Consider the following 22,940-nt stretch of genomic DNA (forward strand, 5'->3'; position numbering starts at 1 on the left):
ACTTGTACTCCATTTGGCAGATATTCCACAAACCCAACTCTGAATAAGGCGTTCTCCTGCATCATCAAAAAGACCAGGGTTATAAACTTCGGTACAACTAATAGGTTTAGGCCTTCAAGTTGTATCGGGTGAATTGTCCGTTTGAAAAGTGTTTGTATATCATCGGAAGTTTAAATAAATCTTCGAGTAAAAGATCTTAATGATCTTTCATTTCAAACCTACATAGGTGATAATAAAAAATAAATCCTGCACCAGAGACCTCGCAAGGGCTTGGTCCTACTAACCCTTAGAAGCCTTTGAGAAGTCCGATAAAAGGGTTGTAACCGACTAACATAAAGCCCTAAAGGCAGAAGGTGCGTGTCAAACTTCACCTTTTCCCCATTGTTATGTTATGTTATGTTACTTAGAGTAGCATCTCTGCCACTTTTGGCTAATCGCGAATATGAAGATGAGTGATGATATGGTGAAATTGATGAAGGGACATTCACAAAGAAGACCCATGGCCTGGCAGGGTCTCGAACCTGAGACCCCTGGCGTCATGGAGCGTTGCGCTAACCACTCCGTCACAAAGGTCAACTCTGTGCGTAGAACAACGCACCCTCGCATGCGTGATAAGTAGAAGAGTCTCTCCTTACATGCAATCTTGTACAACGTTTAATTGCATTCCAGCAAATTTGCAACTCCTACGAAGTTGGCCTCACAATGACTCTCTAATCCAAGGCCCCCATGCAACTACGATTAAGTGTTTGCTCGCCAAGTTCACATCCGGCTAAGTGATTTATGGCTGGAGAGATTCCCCAGCGCTCTTACTCAGCTGGTAATTTACTATCTGGCTTCTGTTTCCACCCATCTGCTTATTTCTTACTCTCTCGCTCGCGGACTAAGATTGGAGGAAAGTTTGTGCAACTTTCTTGGGAGCGCTAAATTGTTTGCGCCTTCAACAATCGAAATGCACGCGCCTAGTGACGAAGTATAATTAATTGTCTTAGTTTCGAACCAGGGCAAATTCTCTGCTTCCCTGTCAGTTTATGGAATGGAATTTAGGACGTTATGCAGTCAAAATCATTTGTCTTGTTTTCTTGCCTGTCAGATAAGTTTTAGTGGAAGTATCCGTTATGAACTAACGACTTGCTGTTTAGATTGTGTTCGTGGATTTCGTCCTGGGAACATGTTGCATATGCATCTGTGCCAGTGGCGTATACAGAGTCCAAGGTCAGGGCTATGTCACGTGCTCCTAGGCTATGAATAGAAATAAGTTTACTAACTCATAGGAAATCAGGTTGCCAACTCATAGGAAATCAGGTTGCCAACTCATAGGAAATCAGGTTGCCAACTCATAGGAAATCAGGTTGCCAACTCATAGGAAATCAGGTTGCCAACTCATAGGAAATCAGGTTGCCAACTCATAGGAAATCAGGTTGCCAACTCATAGGAAATCAGGTTGCCAACTCATAGGAAATCAGGTTGCCAACTCATAGGAAATCAGGTTGCCAACTCATAGGAAATCAGGTTGCCAACTCATAGGAAATCAGGTTGCCAACTCATAGGAAATCAGGTTGCCAACTCATAGGAAATCAGGTTGCCAACTCATAGGAAATCAGGTTGCCAACTCATAGGAAATCAGGTTGCCAACTCATAGGAAATCAGGTTGCCAACTCATAGGAAATCAGGTTGCCAACTCATAGGAAATCAGGTTGCCAACTCATAGGAAATCAGGTTGCCAACTCATAGGAAATCAGGTTGCCAACTCATAGGAAATCAGGTTGTCAACTCATAAGAAATCAGGTTGCCAACTCATAACAAATCAGATTACCAAATCCAGAATCACCATCATCATCTCACCGATATGACTAATTTCATTTACAATTTCTGATCGACTTTTCTCCTGTATTTTATTTTCTACGCTTCAGGCTTCGCAGATAGCCTGGAATATACGCTCCTGATCATTGCAATCAATCAAGAGGCTACGGGTTCAATTCCCGTTGGAGGCGCATTACAAAGTGGTTCGCATTCCGCTTTAAACTAAAGGTTGTCCAGATCAGTGTTTGGAAGTAACTAGTTGAATGTAATGTAAATACAAGTAACAGTTGCTTCCTGAGTAACCCTAATTTCAACCAGTTACTTCCTGATGACTCCTAACTTCAACCATTCATATTCTGATGAATTCTACCTGTAACTAGTTCCTTTTAAAAGTAACTTTTTTAATTAAAGTATTTTGCTATAATTCCTCTTTATACACAGGTAGGCTAATGGGGACCTAACCTACAGTTTAAAGTATCGTCCAGACCACTGTGCAATATTCCTTCACCGGGTATCGAACGCGGGGCCCCTTGGTTACAAGGTGACGAAATTACCGCAACGCCATTTAGCACACCAGACAGGACAAATTACAAATACCCATACAGAAGCACATATCAACAAAACAGAATTTTATTAATGGGCAAAGCATACTACACACCTGCAACCGTATAAATGGTGTTTATGAATGTGTAAAAGTTTGCTTACATACCTATCATGTGTCTCAGAGTTTTTCCTACCAGTAATAATTAACGAGTTTCATAGTTAGTACTAGCGTTTAAACAAAGAAAGTAACAATTTAAATGCCTAAGGTGGAAAATGTCGATATAATTCTCATTGATAAACTGCTTTCTGGGTAGAAACACTAAAATACAATGACACGCGAGGTTTCGTGCATACAAACATTACCTGATTTTGGTACAGCGAATAAATGAAGCTTTCTTAGGCTCTATATATCATTTGATATTTGCATACGACAACTGAAGTTTTAAGAAAAAAATAATATAACATTAGTGATTAAATCGCAAAGATCACGAACTTAGTACTGCAGAGGGTTCTATAATCGAAGATTAGTTGTGTAGAACCCCAGAAAACCTCAATTGTCAGATTGTGAAATTAACGTAATAATTTCTTGATGTCACTTCAATAAAAACGATGTATAATCATAGATATAACACAATTCCTTTTAGGGAGATTGTAAATACTTTTCCTGTATTCCTGGTGCTTTAGTTGTATTTTTTATTATTTAGGTTGTTTTCCTAACCCGTTATATTAATTTCGAAGATGAAGATGAATGATGAACTGATAAAAATAGATGACAGAATACGCCCAATGAAATAATATGCTTCAGTCATGAATAAACCTCGGATTTTTATGTAATATCAAAGTACAAAATATGTACATAAATATGTAACAATAATTGATAAAATATGTACGTAAATATATTTTATCGAAAGGATATGTAACAAAATATATATTAAGAAACTAATATGAAAGCAATTTCAAGAATTCCGCTAGATATTTATTTTATTGAAACATATTGAACATAATTATTAGGAGATAAGTTGGTCAAATTAAAATTTCTATCAAATTTATAAAGTAACGTCTACATATTTAAGAAAATAATTTTGTCAACTATTAATTAGTTTTCACATCGCAAATTATTGTATAATATGTAAATATGAAAGATAGCTCTTTGTAACTTTCGAAACAAATTGTAAAAATAAGCATCTACTGAAAGAATACGAATGAAAATACATAGTTACTATTGTACTTTTTGTACAATTGAAGGGAACATATTGTGCAACTCGGTACGTGCAAGAAAGTAGCTTTCTTGTCCAACGATGCCACGTTTATAGGTTCTTTGCCTAAACCTAAAAGCGAAACGAAAATAGGGGGCGGGAAGAAACTTCAACATATTTCGATAAATACCAGTTCCTGTAATTTTTTTGGTCTTCGGCTTGTCTTTCGAATTTGCAGTCAATGTTAGGGGACCGTAAGCACTATGCATCTCATTGATTAGAAAATATGGCATCATATGAGGTACAAATTTTCATCATGTTTCAGAGATCGAAAACATACGTAGTAAAAAGGATCAAGATAGGGAAAGAAAATACCGAAATGTTGTTTTATGTAAAGTAAATTAGCAAATATGTATTATCCTGGCAAATATGTAAAAATATGTAACATAAAACTTATGCAAAATCATGTCAGTTATATAGTACGTTGACATTTTCCAGTTCAATGTATGTATCTACATAGGAATTTCATACAAATCCTAGCTCGTCATGAAGCTTGGGGCGCTACACATACAACTGCACAACGGATGATGGGACATGACGTAATAACTTACAAACATTAACACTAACACACACCATGCACATGTGATTAAATAACATTCAATTTTCATTACTTAAGGTTATTTAACTTTGTCTCTCGCATGTTACGTTTCTTTTAATAATCTAACAAACAGCTTCAACAATAGGAATGAATTTTTAACTTGTGCAAATATACTTATTATAAAGAGAGTGTATCAAATTCATAGTTCAATTTTTTATTTAATACACGTGCGAGTGATTAGTAAGAGAATTATTGTTGTTTTATGTATATTTTATGCACAAGAAGGCTAATCACCACTGGAGCTACAGTTTAAAGTGGTATCCGAACCACTGTGCAATGTGCCTGTAGCGGATATCGAATCTGTGACCCATTAGTAACAGAAGTGTTTCATTTGTGCACAGACGGCCATAACACCCCACCCTTCAACTTTTTCTCATAATCCTCAATAAAATTTTATGGGAACACGCAGTGAATGATTCACGCTAAATACACCTTTACACAAGTTCAAGCACAAGCTACAATTCTCTCTCTGCCATATTAAATTCTAGACAAAACCTTGCAAGAGAAGCTTAAAAATCAGAATATCTATACTTCGCCGCAGGAGTTTATTGAGCAAAGCTGCACATAACTGTAGAGAAGGGGAGAAACCGAGTGGGCGTAGCAGTGCGTGCTGCAGCTGCATTGCCATATCCATGCACTCACTTTCTCTCCGACGCGTTCATTGGTCGAGCCCTCTCGAGTCGTTAGCTTCCTCCACAGATTCCCGGGAGAGAGTATAATGTTGTGTAAAAGAATGTATCTTAGTTCCGGGTACCAAAATTTAATTACAAAAAAGAAGAAAAAACTGAAGTAGTTCGTACGGAAATGATGCCCTGTCGACTTTCTTACAGGAAAAAAAATAACGACTACAGGAACTAATAATTTTATTAGACATTAACGAAATTCAAAAGATTTTTCGGTCCATAAGAGGGAAATTGTTTAACAGATCCGCTCTTAGAAACTGTCATGAGATTATTACATGCAATGCGTTTACATTAAGCCAAAATGGATTTTCTGCTACTAGCTAGCTGAGAAGATGGGGATTAATGACGATGTGAAGAAGTTGGTGGAAACTAAAAAAGAACACTCATACCATGGTCAGGATTCGATACAGGGATTGCTGACATCATTGCGCGCTGTGCTAACTACTCCGCCACGTAGCTCAGCTTTAAGTGTTAAAACAGAAGCGAATTGTGTTGAACAATACTTTTTTCAAAGGAAACATAATACAATTTCACCACACTTGTCAGAAACGAAAACTGAAAAATTGCGTTAGAGGAGCAGCACTTCCATTTTAATCATTAACAGCGCGTGTACGCCAGGAGCACCATAAGAGAAATTATGCAAATGGTAATATACATCGTCGACATGATCATTGGTAATTCAGTTAATTTCGCGTTTTGTTTGTCCAATTTTCGTTTCCTCGTTGAAAATATAAAAGCAAATGCGGCAGTTCACAGAAGAGAATGATTAAACATAAACAATAATTCTATTTACCGTTTAATTGAACTTGAAGGTAAGAGTAAATTAGTTGACGGTGTGGCGTAACAGTATCTGCATTCATGTGGCCCTCATCTGGTCAAGGGTCGCCGCTATGCATTTGTGTCACTTGCCTCAATATACTTGGAAGTGATGCTTACGTAGAGAGTACTTGCAAGTCTGTAACGCTTCTGCCATTTTAATGGCGATGCTACTGTTTACGAGCTGTATCTTTGCGGGTAAACTTGGTACCTGCGCGCAGAGAGAAAGAAATATGCCGGGTGGCCAGAATTAAAGTCACCCAACTCAGAGCCCTCTGTAGCCTGTTCGAGGCATCGTAGAACTCTGAAATTTGGTCAATCCACTATGCAGATCATGGGGAAGAGGATGGCGATAGAAAAAATAGTTCAATGTTCCGCTACCAGGTTGAAATCGGGCGCTGTACTTCCATGATGGGTTGTACAAATAATCACATTAAGTGATTTAGCTGAGTTATTAATTAGAAAGACATTTGTTAGTGGATGGAAGTTCCGAGCAAATAATCTCTCGTTTATTGCAAGATTGCAAGGTAAAGGCAAATCCATAACCAATTGGAGCAGTTTAAGTCATTATTAGAACCCATCATGGAAGTACAGCGCCTCATTTAAACCTGGTGGCGGAAAATTGACCTTTTTTATCGCCACCCTCTTTCCCATGGTCTGCATAGTGGATTCACCAAATTTCAGAGTTCTACGATGCCTCAAACAGGCTACAGAGGGCTCTGAGTTGGGTAACTTTAATTCTGGCCACCCGATATTTCCCTAGTTGCCACCTACTCGACGTCTGGATCAGGACGCACAGTGACTAAGGCAGCGTGTATTTCCTCCCCCTTGCTACAGCGCAGGCGGGTTTGGTCAAGTTTAGCCCGCAAAGATACAACTCGTCAACTATAAAATAAATGCATGTACAGTCAACGGCAATAAGAATGGAACATCTAAAACCTGTAATACTGGTTTTACTGAAATGTAATATGTTTGTTGTCTAATTCTTCGGCGAAGAGCAACTTTATCTTGAAGTCTGCTCATCGCCGTAGAGTTAGGCCACACACATATAGAATTGCAGGGAATCCAGTATTGCAGGATTTAGTCTCCCATGTTTATAGATATACTACCTGATTGCCCGGCGTTGTCCGGATATTTATTTATCCCAAACTTCTATTAGACAGCAAAATAATGAATTCTAACTATAGTGTAAAATGTAACGAATTTTATTTCATCGTGAATGTCACCAATTAGCTTAGCGACTCCGAAAACCATGGGTTCGACACTAATCTAGGTCATTTTTCACCCCCTCTCGCCCCCATGCCGATAGGTGATGAACTTTGAGTTGAACGGCATTTACATAGCAATTTAGCACCTTCTGTGTATGCAACCAAATTCCCGTGCTGTGTAGCGGGAAACATAACTTGCAGGATATGACACGCTGAAATGAAACGCAACAGAATTCTATTTTATGTCCCCTTTCTACCCTCACCCCTAGGGGTACCAGGGGTGGCTTACCCCCACAGTGTTTCTTTCCAGATTGTGAGTGATATGTGTACCAAGTTTGGTTGATATCGCTCCAGGCGTTCGACAGTTATGCCGGAACAAACACACATACATACATTTTCATATATTAGAAGAAGAAAAAATACTGTACAAGATCGACTGCGGCCAAAAATCAACACTAGATAAACAGACTGATGCTCGTGATCAATTGAATGCTGAAAAAAACATAGAACGTCCTACACTCTGACCCGGGAATCTCTGGAGCAAGTGAACGAGAACAACGACAAAGACAACTCAGTTCAAGTAGTTATTCGAGAGGGCCAGAGAAATAAACGCGTGAGAGGGGAAGCAAGTGCATGGAAGGGATGACGAGGCTGCAGCTAGCAGCCATTTTCTGCAGAGCGCACAGCTTTGCTCCGTCAACTCGCTTTCTCCTCTTTTATTCCGTTATTCGCGGCTTTGCTCCACAGACCCCAGGCAGAGAGAGCATAGCGTAGAACACATAAGGGATAGAAGCATTACGGTATAGAATATAGAGAGTAATCTGTGGTAAAAAGAACATTGTCGAACACCGTACACTTTATCCGAACCACTTTGTCTCTCCACCTGGTATCGAACCCGGGACCCTTTAATTAAAAGGCGACGAAACTACTATTGCGCTATCGGGGAGGCCGTATACAACCAAGGGCAAAGATAATAGTATCCTAATTGTCCATCACTATATACATTCTTCCATTTTGTAAAATTCTGTTTATGTGACGCAAATGTTGCCCTGTACTTAATGACATTTCTATTTGAATTCATGATTGTGTACAACGGAGCGAATAAAAATGGTAATGGACACAACTATTACCTTTGCCGTTGGGCGTACATTGCAATTGCATTTGAAAGTGAAAACTTCGATATGAAAGAATACAAACTGTTACCAAACACTGTTCTATATAATGCATTCAAAATTCAAGGAAGTTGTCTCAGTGGACAAACAAGTCAAGTGGCTGACTTTGAATCTCGCCACCGAAGTTCCTAGGTTCGATTCCGGCGTTCTTCCTGGTTCAGCGGTAACGTCGACGCCTTGTAATTAAAGTATTTCGGGTTCGAAATCCGGTGGAGGCACATAATGATGCGGATCCTGCTTAAAATTGTAGACCCAGTCCCGATTAGCAATTCTGTGCATAAAATGAACTTGTATAACTCGAACTCAATCAACAAGTCATCACTATTGCTCATAGTCGCGGCTAGTCAAGATAATCTTGCAGAATAAGAACCACAATCATTTCGTATGAGGGTTTTAGAGACTGAAGATAAAAGAAAAAGCCAACTCAAAGTCTGGAATAAATCAACAACAGTCGGGTATTTTTTGAATCAGCAAAACTATAACAATTGATTTATTTATTTCGTTTTTCTGCCACTTTAGGTTAATCGCGAAGATGAGGATGAAGGGTGATAAGATCAAATGGATGAAGGGACAATCACAAACATAGGGGCGACACAACAAGCCTCACAGAGGGTTATACTGACTAAGTCCAGACGCCAGAGCCTCACGAGTCTGCAAAGTGCACCACAGGGTGCAGTACATGGAAGCGAGGTTGACATTTGGATGCCCTCTGGAATATAACGAAAGAAGACCAACAGCCCATAAACATTTTTTAAATCTCCGTCGTTAACATGAAATGTATAATGTCCCAAATAAGACTTAAATTATGTATATATATATATATATATATATATATATATATATATATATATATATATATTCACTATAAATTTTAATATTAATTTTTCCATTCTGTCCTGGTGGCCGCGCGCTCCGACGCCAGGGGTCCTGGCTGGTTTCGAACCTCTGCCTGTGTGTTCCTCGAATTTAATTACATCATAATTCATTCCCATCTTCTCGATTAGACAAAAGTGGCACAAAAGCGAAGTAAAATGAACCAAATCAATCTAGTTGTGTGTGCAAATGTCTCTTGGTTTGTGCCTATCAGTTTCCAAAGAACACTTAATTTTCAATTAAGTACTGCTGGCTTTGTGCTGAAGCGTCATGGTTACGAGATAACGCCTACAAAGAGCGACTTAACAAGATAACAGGTGGAAAAAACAATTATGTTATGGTTTTTACCCATTAATGACTACTCGGCTTTTTATGTTACTCACTGTACTGTTAATTTCACCTAAGAGCTACAGGAAATTATAACTTTTCTTTAGTTGACAGTCACGAGGCATAAGATGAAATGACTCACCGAGAAAAAAAACAGAAAGAGCAGCGAAAGGTTTAGCAAAGCGTGAAAGTCACTGAAGTGCTCACATCCGTTTCTTCTGAAGTCGAATTCCATGTTCATGGACAGTCGGTGGAAGTTCAACCATTTCCAGCAACTGCACGTGTTCTCCTGCGTCTGCGCGGGCGTTTTGACAGCCATCGACAATGCACGATGTGTAAGGGCAGGTATAAAGCTTGAAAGCAAGGATAGAGGCAGACGGTCTACGGACACAGAAGATTAAATTTTGTAAGCACATAATAATGTATGCCATAAGTAGGCTAAAGGAATTGCCCCACAATGCATTTCTCTTTTGTCCTCTTCTCTCTAACTTTAAGATCTTAAAATTAATACAGTAAAACCTCGTTAATCCGAACTAATGGAGGGATAAGTTGACCGGTTTAACGAAAGTCCAGATTAACTGAAATAACCTTAAAGAACAGTAGAAAGTGCATTAAAACTCCGTTTATAGAAATAAAACACGTCTATTATGGTGTATTTAAAGGGCATAGGCCTAAATACACTATACAGGACAGTACAAAGTCTGCGGGAAACAGAATTTCATCAGTGGTTGACTGCCTTGTCTTTGGGAAGTTCTCTTCTTGACTTCTAGCCACATTAAAAACCTTGAATTCTGTTTTTCTTTTTTGGCCTCTTGATTGTCCGGATTAAGCTAAGTCCTGCTTATCGAGGTCCGGATTAACGAGATTTTACTGTAATTGTAGGTGTAACGCAATAACATGTAAACCTACTATAGGTATTTTCTACTGTTACAGCGGTCGGTCCTCGTTCTGGCAAGGGAAGTGGGGAGCGGGGATTACGCCGCAGACCACAAGACAACAGCAGTGGCGCCGAGAGTTACGACGCGGCGAGAATAAGTACTACGTGAACCTCGTTCTACTGGGTGCTGAGTTTCTTATCGTGCTGGATTGGTCGCTCCTTTTGCCAGCATATGATCGGCCGCCGTAACAGTAGAAAAGACCTTTAATAATATTATATGTAAACCGAATAATCATTGGTCCTTTTTCTGGTATGATATTAAATCATACCATCATGTGTAAAAAAATGGAAATGACAAATAAAGAACAAGAATAAACGGTGGAATCCGGTAAATATTTCGCGTAACTGACGTTCCGGTATAATTCAAGGCACCGGAACAACACGACTAAGTCGACTAATGTTTTCAGTCAACTAATTTTCATTATTCGGTGGTTTTAATCATTGACAAATCGACTAATATTAGTCGACTATTTCCCATCACTAGACAACAGCGCATACCTCAGAATGTATGCGGGTGGAGGAGGGCATTTTTCTGCGGTTACCCCTATATATCCCCCTTGGACACAAAATGTGGCTTTTGTATTTAAAAACTCTTTCAGGCCATTTCTGAGAGAAGCAGATGTATTTTATAGTGGCTGTTTTGGCCTATTTTAATCATAAGCGCCTCTTTCGAAGAGCCTAGCAGGTAAAATAATGAAAAATCTGTCTATGTTCATTAGTTTTTGTGCCTAGTTTTCGGTGCTTTTACATTTTGAGAGTTCTCAATGCTTCTTATAAGCCTTACTCTCCTAATAACTATGTGACCACGGATAGTGTAAATAATCGTAGTAGAGACGTTACAAATTACTATGAAATACAGGGTCATTACAAATGATTGGAGCAGTTTCGTGAGTTTGCTGTAGCTATAATATTTGTCATATTGCAATGAAATTTCACAGTGATATAGAAAACTCGTGTTCTCCTCTTGCAGGCGTGTTTCGGAATTCTGTCGGGAGAGCGCAGCAGTGAGTAAAAATAGCGACAGGCGCTGAGAAAGCTTATGCTGTGCTGGAATTTCATGCATATCAGTCTGCCAAAACAGTGCAACGACACTTGAGAACAGATTTCAAGAAAGATGCACAGAATGCCAACTCCATTCGGCGATGGTCTGTAAGGGGAAATCGACGGGTCGGCCGTAGTGAGGATGACGATCAGGCATTCCTGTCCTGGCCTCCACGCTCACCCGACTTAACACCGTGCGATTTTTTTCTGTGTGTGTGTGTGTGTGTGTGTGTTTGGATATGTGAAAGATTCAGTTTTTGTGCCTCCCTTACCAGCAGACCTCGGAGAACTGAAAGATCGCATCAACAATGCTTTTGCACTGATTGATCGGAGCATGTTACATCGAGTGTGGGACGAACTTGATTATAGACTCGATAACTGCAGAATCAGTAACGGGAGACATATCGAGCACTTGTAATGTAGTCCAAGGAGTCCTAACACAACGTTTTGAGTTTTTCTACATTACTGTTAAATTTCATGGAAATATGTCAAATATTATAGCTACAGCAAACTCATGAAACCGGTCCAATCATTTCTAATAACCCTGTATGACAGTCAGTAATACAGTTACGAGAATTCTTCAAATGTATAATGATGAAAACTTTTGTTAAGTGCGGGGATTTTATTTCTAAAATAAATAATAACAACTGGCAAGTTAATGGGTGGACAAGAGCTCTGTAGGTTCATATAAAAAAAATTTGCGACTGTAGTGCAGATATCGTATTGTGATTCAGGACCTACCACTGATGACGTCCCATATAAACAAAACGTTTCTGCGCAGGCTTTGTATGCAAGAAGGTTTTGGCCAGTGATTCGTGTCATCGGAAGAATCTTTCGTCACTGGCTGTAAACACTGGAACACAATCAGCTAGGGTGTTCGAAACTGGGTCATCGCTTCATTTATTTACTCTTCACAGAACCTGATGGTTTCGTAACGTATATTCTTTTGCATCAGAGCTCGACTGTGCGAGCCGGGGTTGTGAACTAGCACCTTTAAGCTGAAGTAACGGAGTCTTCCTTTCCCTCTTGCAAAAACCTTGGCTCCTGCTCGCCTAGGCTAATGAGATTCACGCGATTCATTATCCGAGTCACCTCCCCATTCACTTATTACCCGGATCTCGCGCTGTCATTGATGGCAGCCCACTCACTCACTCCCCCGCTCTCTCTCTCTCTCTCTCTCTCTCCCCTCTATTTCTTACTCCTTCTCACTATCACTCTCCTTTCTCTATCTCTCTCTCTGTCACACTATTCTCGTCTCTATCTCTGTCTTTCCATTTCTTTCTCTTCTCTCCCACTCTTTATTCTCTCAAATCCTTTCTCTAACTTTCTTTTTGTAGCTATGTCCTATTTCCTTTTTCTCACATTGGTTTCTCTCTCTCTCTCTCTCTCTCTCTCCTTTTCTCTCTCTCTCCCACTCTTTTTTTCTATCTCTCTCTCCCACTCCTTTCTCTCTCTCTCTCTCACACTTTTTCTCTCTCCCACTCTTTTTCTCTCTCGTACTCTTTTTTTCTCTCTCTCGTACTCTTTCTCTCTCTCTCTCGCACCCTTTCTCTCTCTCTCTAGCCCCCTTTCTCTCTTTCTCTCGCACCCTTTCTCTCTCTCTCTAGCACCCTTTCTCTCTTTCTCTCGCACCCTTTCTCTCTTTCTCTCGCACCCTTTCTCTCTTTCTCTCGCACTCTTTCTCTCTCCCACACACACAAACGCACACTCTCTTTCTAATTCACTCATTCCCTCTTGGTCTCTCTTTTTCTCTCTCCGGCACTCTTCCTCTTTCTATCTCTCTCTCTCTCTCTCTCTCTAATTCTTTCATCCTCTCTCACCTCTCTCAAAGTTATCTCGCTTTCTTTCTGTATCTCCTCTGTCTCTTTCCTTTCTCCAACACTTTCTTTCTCTCCTCTCTCTCACTACTCTCTTTTCCACTCTTTTATTCTCTCTACTCTTTTTTCACTCTTTTTGTATCTCATTTCCTTCTCTTTCTCTCCCACTCTTTATATCTTTCTTTCTCTGTCACTAACTTTATATTTTATTTCTCTGTCACTTTGTCTCTCTTTATTTCTCCCTCACTCTCTAACTCTTTATATCTCATTTTTCCTTTCTCTCTTCATCTCTCTCTCTCTCTCTCTCTCTCTCTCTCTCTCTCTCACCTCCCAATAACGAGTCTGAAAAAAAAGATATCCACTCATCGGTAAACCATTACTCACTATTCGATTTCCTGAGGAAGTCTCAAGGCTTCTCCTTGATATAACAATGCACGTAACGGCGTTTACAATTCCCGGAGGCATTTAAGAATGCATTGCCTTTCGCTTACGTAAATTCCCTGATCCCTCCAGCCGATCGGACGGGGAGGAGGGGAGGGAGGGTTCCGGGAAAAGATGCTTACTCGAGAAGTGAAAAGAACGTAAGCCGCTTATGCCTCGGTGAGGTTTAACTCGAAGACGTTTACCACGTCGACAGGACGAATCCGGATGATGTCAAGTACGATACGGGCATCCGCAAACGCAGAAATCGAGTTGGTGTTGTACAGGGTGGTCCGAAAGTGTTGTTACTCCCAGGTGATTATCACAGTTGAACTAATTAAACTTTTTCTTTGCCTTCAGATGGTTGACACCAGTAACTGTAGTGTGGGTGAATGGTGAGTAGCATGTGTATAGATACAAGATGCAAGATTTTACGAATAGGCGCAAACAAAACGGGAAATAATCTCACACAGGACATGCAGACAAATTATGTATGTCAAGAAAATAGTGGAAGCTATACTGACCTTCTGCATAGTAACTTTGTAAATAAAATTGTTCCGCACGGAGATTCGGGCCCTGCACAGACGTAATAAAAAGTGAATTGAATACAAAATATGTTAATAGTATACTAAAGTAAAGAAAGACCTATCAATTCGGTATGCCATCCAGCGTTGTCCGTGCGAACTATTTTTTACCGCTCGAGCGAAAAACTCTAATTGCAGTATGCCCAAGTTGGAACTCGAAGTAGGGAAAGTCAACCACTTGATGCGCTCGGCCACTTTGAGCAAGACGTGTAATGTTCTTTAATTGTATTGTTCATTGATTCCATTCGCATGAAGATGAATGAAGTATTATTTCTTGTACAGAAATGTGGATGTTAGCAACATTTGTACCTTGTTGGATAGCTGATGACACAAGGAAGTAATTTAAGTAATTTGTACGCTTCGTCTCATACCATTTTTGTTATTAATATGTTGCCAAGGAAACTAAGATTGGATTCTTTTTATCACCACTTGCAAGTTTAGATCCACCCGTTGCTTACATGTGATTGTTATTTGGGACAAACTTTTCTTCAACCAACCACTTATTTGTTAGCTATCAGAAAACGCTTAAATATGTGTTTTTTCTCAATTCGTGGTAAATTGTCATTTTAAAAAAAATGAAATTCGATTATCTCAAAAACTACTAATTTTCGGACGGGGTATCATATGGTCAAATTTATTGCAAATTGTCTCTACTTTAACCCCTTTCAGGGAATACATCTAATTACCAGTCACTCTGTGTGTGTGTGTGTATGTATATATATATATATATATATATATATATATATATATATATATATAGTGTGTGTGTGTGTGTGTGAAGGTAGGTAGGTAGGGGGGGGCTTTGGTAATATTATGCGGGGGGCACGATTTGTAGATCCGGCACTGCTTCAATGTCCTTTCAATAGAAGCTGGGCAACTCGAAACTTTCAGAGAGCGTGCACCGGAACCGAACGAAAGTGGAACCCAGAAGAAAATATTACTTTTAAAAATATTCCAGGATGTTACGTAGCCTACCATAATTACACAAATAACATGAAAATAAAGAAGAAAGATTGAATCAAAAACCGGCTTTCCCCGTAAGAAATATTATACATGTATACTCAAACGGACTTACTAATATTGTTAATAATATTTAGCTCTTAATAATAGACTTAGAAATTCATAACTCAAAATTCTCTTCTCGTGCTTTGCAAAAAAGTAGCATGAAAGATGCGTTTCTTCTGGTTCGGTATGTGAGGTGCCTTGCAGTGAACATGAAATATAGTTCACTGTTTTCGTCTAAGGTCTAGGAGAATGTCCGCCATCTCGTCGTGCGGTTATCTAGTGGACATTATAGTAAATACACCGGTGCGACATCTAGCATTAATTTTCAAACTAAGTGAATTTATATGGAGCCATTGTTACTATGATTCTGCTGGAGAACAGAACAATGTTAATGGTTGAAATAGTACTGTCGCCGTTATACAAATGCTACATGTTGGTCTGATTTACTTCTAAGTTCTTTGTGCACTACAGTTACGCTGTTCCTTTGTACTCTTCTGGTTTCTTTCCGCACGTTTCTTGATCTTAGAATAGACCATCTTCCGAGACAGATAACCACAGCACGTCAAGCCGTAACCAACTCGATAAGTGGGTGTGCGACTTCCTGGAACGGCACTTCGTACACCAATGACCGCCTCCCCGTTGACGTCGTCGCCTTGTAATCAAGAACTCGTGGGTTCGAACCCCGATCGAGTGCTTCGGATCGCACCTTAAACTTTAGGTCCAGTCCCGATTAACGTATTCGTCCACAAAGCGCGCTAAGACTCCAGGGAAACCCGGCTCTTTGAGAGTGTCCCTTTAACATTTTCGTCATATCATCTCATCTTCATCGTCGCGATTAGTTGAAAGTTTAAGAAAAGCGACGCTAAATAACAAATATCAAAATCACAGTCGTGGCCGCGCGTAAATTGAACCTACAGCAAAATTTGACCATTTTTTTTTTATTTCTTAGGAGGAAATTTCGACTCCAAAGGGGGAAGGGGAGGACTCGCTTCGCTTCAACGGTGAACAGATTCTCACAAATGCAGAAATAATACAATGGCTTGAGAGCAACGAAAATGCCAAAATTGATAAAGATAATCTCTTAACAATAACAATTTACTAAAGTTTTATCTTGTATATCTTACCTCACGTGTTATTCCACTTTCAACAGGGCCACTGCATAACAATGTTAATATCAGGATAGTACGCACCTGAAAAAAGGGAAAACATACTTATTCATCTTGAAATTGGTACATTTAAACATATGTAAACACATGCACAAGCAAAAGTATAAAGATATAAAAGTCACACAGGAAGGTAAAAACTGACCAATGAAATACAAGAATTTTCTTAATGTAATTAAGGATCGGTAATTTACATGGATGGAATTGAAGAAAACGCGGAAGAACGTTAATATCCAAAGCTTTTTCCCTTGAGACATTGTTAGTGGTTCAACTGACCTATGAAAACTCTTATATCAAACTAACTATAAGAACTAACAATGCATTTTTTTAATGTGTGTGTCCAAAATTCCAGGTTTAACAATTTGGGAATTACAGATGAAATCAAATGTAATCTTTATGATGCATTCAATCTTTGATGATGATTATAAGGAAGAAACAACAGTAGATTTACATCTTCGCCTGTTGTGTGTGAACTTATGCGTCGAGACCCATTCAAGTAGTTGCAGTATAACAACAGCCTTGCTTAAAATTGGAGATCCGTTAAAATTTTACCAGGACACTGTTCTTTGTATGTTTCTCGTACGTCACGTTCTTCCAGTTTTAACTTATCGCGAAGATGAGGATGATTGATTGACACACACCTTCTGCCTTTAGGGCTTTATGTTAGTCGGTTACAACCCTTTTATCGGACTTCTCAAAGGCTTCTAAGGGTTAGTAGGACCAAGCCCTTGCAGGGTTGTGGTGTGGTGCAGGATTTATTTTTAATTATCACCTATGTAGGTTTGAAATGAAAGATCCTTAAGATCTTTTACTCGAAGATGTATTTAAACTTCCGATGATATACAAACACTTTTCAAACAGACAGTTCACCCGATACAACTTGTAGGCCAAAACCTATTAGTTGTACCTAAGTTTATAACCCTGGTCTTTTTGATGATGCAGGACAACGCCTTATTCAAAGTTGGGTTTGTGGAATGTCTGCCAAATGGAGTACAAGTACACCAGCCAATCCGAAGATTGAAGCAAGATATTACCCAACGTCCCCTGAACAATTAACCTTTCGGCAACCAGGAGAATGTCCCGCAGGCTTACAAAAGTCTAGCTCTTTTATATCATAATTTTGTTTGCAATTTACCATGGCTACTACATAGTTGTTTTATATTTCCATAGTTTCAGCATTTTTTTCTGATTTAAGTTAAACAATTCATTACCTATTGTAACATTAACAATAACAATTTTTATGGAAAGAAATCTAACAATCTTTAGAGAAAAGATTCAACACTAATTCTTAACAACAAAGATTTTTATAACATAGACTGAATAGTTTAGTGCTTAAAAGGCATGTGGTGACAGGGGCGACACATGATGATAATATGTTGTAATTAATGAAGGCAAACTCACAAAGAGCACCCAAGTCCGGGCCAGGATTCGAACCCGAGACTCCTTGCGTCATAGAGAGCTGTGATAACCACTACGCCGCGGAGGTCGGCTGTTGCTAAAGGAATGAAAACAAGAGTGGAGAAAAGAAGATTCACGAAGAAAAAAAAACATGTTTTCGAAGCCCAGTAGTTCGAAGGATGGAAATGGTTCAGACTGCAGCGTCACACGTTGTCGGTATACATTGTCTCCGAGAGGACACATTCAGTCTTCAGGGTCCCGCTTGAAGGTACAAATAGCCTGTGTGTGCATAGGAGCCGCGGTTGTCTACTTGGTCGGCCTCTGTGGCGGATTGGTCAGCGGAGAGCGCTACGACGCCAGGGGTCCCGGGTTCGAACACCGGTCCAGACATGGATGCTTCTGTTTGTCCTGAATAAGAAGAACCGTTAAATAAGCAAAAGCTGATGCATGATAAAATTAGTGAAAGTGAATGAGGGGGGTAAACTACTGCTTACGGGTTTCATTTTTAAAAAAAACTGGTATGGCGTCTCCAGAGTTCGATTCCCGGGTAGGATGATCTAAAGTAATTTACCGACCTTGTCCCTGCAAAAAGCGGCTCTGGGATTCACCCAGCCTTAAATAAAAGTGCAACCTCGGGGGGGGGGGGGGGGGTAAAGGCAGTCGGAGCATGGTGGTGATCCGCCTTGTGATCAAGAGTCCTGGGAGGAGGCACATAGTGGTTCGGATCCCACATTAAGCTGTTGGTCCACTCCCGATTAACCTCACTGTGCATAAACCGGACTTAGAAAACCAAATCAACCAAGCATGGTGGTGATCGCATCACCTCCAAATGTCCGAGATCGAGAATGCGTTGGGCTCTACACTGACGTCCCCTAAATGAGCCTTCAAGGCACGGTGCAATATGCACGGGGAACTTTACCTTATCTACCTACTTGTTCACGCAAACAGTAAATCGGCGATGCATTGAGACATGCCTATAATGTGATACCCTGTGCAGCGATTCGCCCTCGTCTGCAACGACTTCCACTCGTATTACAGGCAGCTCCGTGCGTGAATGTACGGGGAGCCGATAACCGCCGATCCAATTCCAGCAACAATAGTATAAACGACCACTAGCGAGAGCGTACAATGTTTTATTGCCGCTGAAGTGCTGATATTCACACGCAATAATTTCTCGGCAACCAGGCTCATGCAACATCGATTGCAATTACACAGCCCTTGACAGAGTAACCAGTTATAATTCAAATCAACAATATCCATTATTGCCGACGTTAAAATGTCGGACACGGTCAATTATTAGCAGCTTGTTACGCCATATTGTCCAGCATCGACAGCTGGGTCCCATAAACACCACATTCACTGCACGGCGGGAGCCGTATTGTGTAGTTTTCTCAAACGGCAGAACTACGCAATTGGACCGTGTAGAGGAGAGAGTTCAACTTTTCGTTTAAATAGCAAAGCCATAGATTGTTTTACGCCCACTTTATGATAAGATATTCTGACCAGGTATGAGCAAATCCGGATAAAAATTTATCCGGATATCGGATAATTTTCTATCCCGATTTCAAATATCCGAATTACAGTGTGGCCACCCCAGGATTCAAGTATAATTCACGGTTTTCAAGGCAAACTTTCCAAATATTCAAGGATATACAAGCAAATGTTTTATCTATTTTACTTTTACGTATTACCGCCTCTCACCACCCACACACACACACACATAATTTAAAGTGCGCACTTTATATTTTCCATTTCGTAAACTCAGACTAGAAATACATCTCCACAAGTCGCAAATGTTACGAGATGAAGTAATCTACGAGGAATTGTTAATTGTATAAGAATTTCAAACTTACCTAATCAACTACAAGATATCTTATCTTGCAATAATCTTCCGTGTGTTAGATAGATTGTTTTGTTAGTGTTCTTTGCAGAACAAACAGATTGAGAGAATCCTGTTTAATTTTCCACGCAGCTATCTTTTCCTTTCCTTCATCGATAGAAATAAAAGCTAAACTGTAAAAAAAAAAAAATAAATAAATAAAAAAAAAAAACTTTCATCGGGGCATTATTAAATATGTATAAATTCAATTGGATTTGGATTAATAAAAGTTGAAATTTTTCACGTCTATGGAGAAAAATTCAAGCAGAATTCCCGGAGCCAATAATTCCCGGAATTCAAGGAATTCCCGGTGAGTAGCCACCCTGAATTATCCGAATGTGTGCATTACCTGGATATATAAGTTTATCCGTTCTACGCGCTATCCACATATTATTTTACTCTTCATTTTCGTATTTCACTGTGCAGCGGTAGGTCATTCGTTAGGGCGTCTGACTACCATGCAAGAGACCCGGGTTCGATCCGGGCGAAGGTTATACAGATTGTAGTTCCAGACGCCAGAGCTTCGCTGGCTTGTAACATCGAAGTTACCGGGATGTACTGCGTGGAAGCAAGGTTAATTTTGGGGTGCTTTCTGGGGAGTTCACCCTTTACAACTCTCCAAAATTAAGAGAAAGTAAATTTCTTGGAATAGTGAAATTTAGGTATGGACTATGAATTTCCTCAAAATTCGGATATTAAATTATGCGATATCCATTTCGGATGCAACAGATAATACGAATATTTGGATAGAACAGACTTGATGAAGGGTTTGTAGAAATCCGTACAGTGAAATGCGAAAATGACGAATATAAGAATATCTGTATAGGCTGTAAAACGAAAGAAACGATAAAAGTCTCCGGATAAAGCATACGATCAGATATTCGGATATTTCGGATAATCAGAATATCCGGGTATCAGAATATCCGATATTTGGATATTTCAAATCCAGATAGACAATTATTAGATTCTATCCGGATTTGGCCATCCCTACTGTAATCAAGGGGTCCCGGGTTCGATACTCGGTGGAGGCACATAGTGGTTCGGATTCCACTTTAAACTGTAGGTCCAGTCCCGATTAGCCTTACTGTGCATAAAGTGGACTTAAATCACCAAATCAATCAAATCAATCAATTGGCCATCCCTACAATGGACATACCATGCGAGTTTTCACACTCGTGCAACATTATTCTTCGTACTGTGTTTTATATTTCTAGTTATTATAGATTCTGAGAAGGTATAATTCAAGTGCATGGTCAAATGTACATTATGAAGTCAGTACAGTTATGCCCATGTTTATGAAAACAAAAATACGAATCCTTCAAGGTGGGCTTCATGTAATGCACACCTGTATCGCAGGTTGCATGACGTATCAGGCGTTCAACAAATTCCCGATCCCGTCAGCTTCCTGACCACGTGGCAAGAGTTTTCAGCGAAGTTTAATAGCCCCCGTTGTTACCCAACGTGAACCCGAAAAAGTGAATATTGCTGCATCGCGACAAACTTTTCGGGTTAAAGAACGTTCCATCGATCTTTGGTTGGATTCGGATAAGGGAAGGGGAGCTGGTGGGGGAGGCGCGAGGCATGTTGACCAGTGTGACGGATCGAACCCTCGCGTGAGTCTGGGAAAAACCCTTTCGGTGCGATGGGTGAGCGTGTTGGTGAGAGAGTGTGGGTGGGTGACCGCATCGAATGCAGAGTGGTCTACCTGTCTCGTGGACTACATTCGCAATTCGGGCAGATGTTCCGCAGGAAACTATTCCAACCCTGAAATTACAATATTTAACGCGCGAGAGAGCATTGCTGCGTACGTGTCAAAATCACCCCAACGCCCGACACCTGACTCTAAGGTGAGGATCGCAGACGTCAGAATTGTACGTGAATGCTCCATCACCCATTATGTTGACTTTTTGGTAAGTAGCGCGGAACAAGTACAGAAAGAACCTACCGCGCCGGTATTGAATATTGCATGGTACCTAGTACATTAAAAAAGGAATTCCAAGGATTGAATACGGTTCCGGTGGGATTGGAATTCGGGAATCCGTGCCCAGGCTCATGTCCGGAAATCGCTGCCAGACTCCGGTCCGGGAAACCACTGCAGTAAACTCCGGTTCTTTCGGGAATCCGTAACCAAAGCTCCCGTTCTTGAGGGAATCCGTAACCAAACCTCCCGTTCTTGCGGGAATCCGTAACCAAACCTCCCGTTCTTGCGGGAATCCGTAACCAAACCTCCCGTTCTTGCGGGAATCCGTAACCAAAGCTCCCGTTCTTGCGGGAATCCGTAACCAAACCTCCCGTTCTTGCGGGAATCCGTAACCAAAGCTCCCGTTCTTGCGGGAATCCGTAACCAAAGCTCCCGTTCTTGCGGGAATCCGTAACCAAAGCTCCCGTTCTTGCGGGAATCCGTAACCAAAGCTCACGTTCTTGAGGGAATCCGTAACCAAAGCTCCCGTTCTTGAGGGAATCCGTAACCAAAGCTCCCGTTCTTGCGGGAATCCGTAACCAAAGCTCCGGTTCTTGCGGGAATCCGTAACCAAAGCTCCGGTTCTTGCGGGAATCCGTAACCAAAGCTCCGGTCCGTCCGGAAACCCGTGCCGAAACTCCGGTCCGTCCGGAAACCCGTGCCGAAACTCCGGTCCGTCCGGAAACCCGTGCCGAAACTCCGGTCCGGGAATGAATCAGAACTGAATTCTCGCCTAAGATAACAGGAAAGAACGTTGATCTACATTCTCGCACTTCATCAACCCATACACAAAACTTAACGTCCAAATCTCATGTCTTCCGATTCCCCTGAAGAAACAACGCATTACATCAGAGGGGAAGTAACTCACGAAGGGCCAAAGGCAATCAATTAAACGCCTGTGTGTTAGAAGCACTAAACCACTTTTCTTTTTCAACAGGTGAAAATATAGTAAGACAAGAGAGGGGAACGCAGATTTTTCCGATAGTGTTCTGGCAAAAGCATTTAACATAGCGTCAAGAGGTCCGATGGAGACGCATTTACTCAGCGGTTCGGATCCACCTTTAAACCTTGATTTAGTCCCAATTAGCCTATCTGATCACAAAGTGGTCTAAAACTTTGTTTGAAGAAGACAGCGTACAAGATTAGAAACCAAGGACACGTCGCAGTCTTACGTTACCCTTGACTTGTCCACGTAGGTATGATATAAAAGGGCAATGAGGAAAAGTGGTTCATATTCCAGGAAAAGTGAATCAGGTGACAGTCATTGGGGAAAAACCAGTACCTCGTCAATGGAAATTTCTTATTTCATTCGAGTCGGCATCCGTGGCGTAGTGGTAGGCACCTCACGCTACGACGACACAGATCCCGGCTTCGAATACCGGCCTGGGTATGGATGTTCCTTGCGAGCGTTCCAAGTAACTTTCCTCACCCTTAACTCCTATAGTCGGGAGCATTTAGGC

The 22,940-nt window shown here is 40.6% G+C and overlaps 1 protein-coding gene across 5 annotated transcripts in view; it reads right to left on the minus strand.

The window, feature by feature from the left end:
* The window catches only part of Pgant9 (polypeptide N-acetylgalactosaminyltransferase 9), a 912,350-nt gene that overhangs the window by 635,914 nt on the left and 253,496 nt on the right, over positions 1 to 22,940 (minus strand). Inside the window, exon 1 of one of the 5 annotated variants that reach the window (XM_083120273.1) lies at positions 16,205 to 16,225. The exons of the other annotated variants lie outside the window; for them this stretch is intronic. The gene's annotated coding sequence lies outside the window, so the exon portion shown is untranslated. Of the gene's footprint in view, positions 1 to 16,204; positions 16,226 to 22,940 lie in introns of those variants that run through there. 5 annotated transcript variants of the gene reach the window in all.

Source organism: Lepisma saccharinum, chromosome 4, assembly GCF_977018435.1.
Source record: "Lepisma saccharinum chromosome 4, izLepSacc3.1, whole genome shotgun sequence".
Classification (NCBI taxonomy): Eukaryota; Metazoa; Arthropoda; class Insecta; order Zygentoma; family Lepismatidae; genus Lepisma; species Lepisma saccharinum.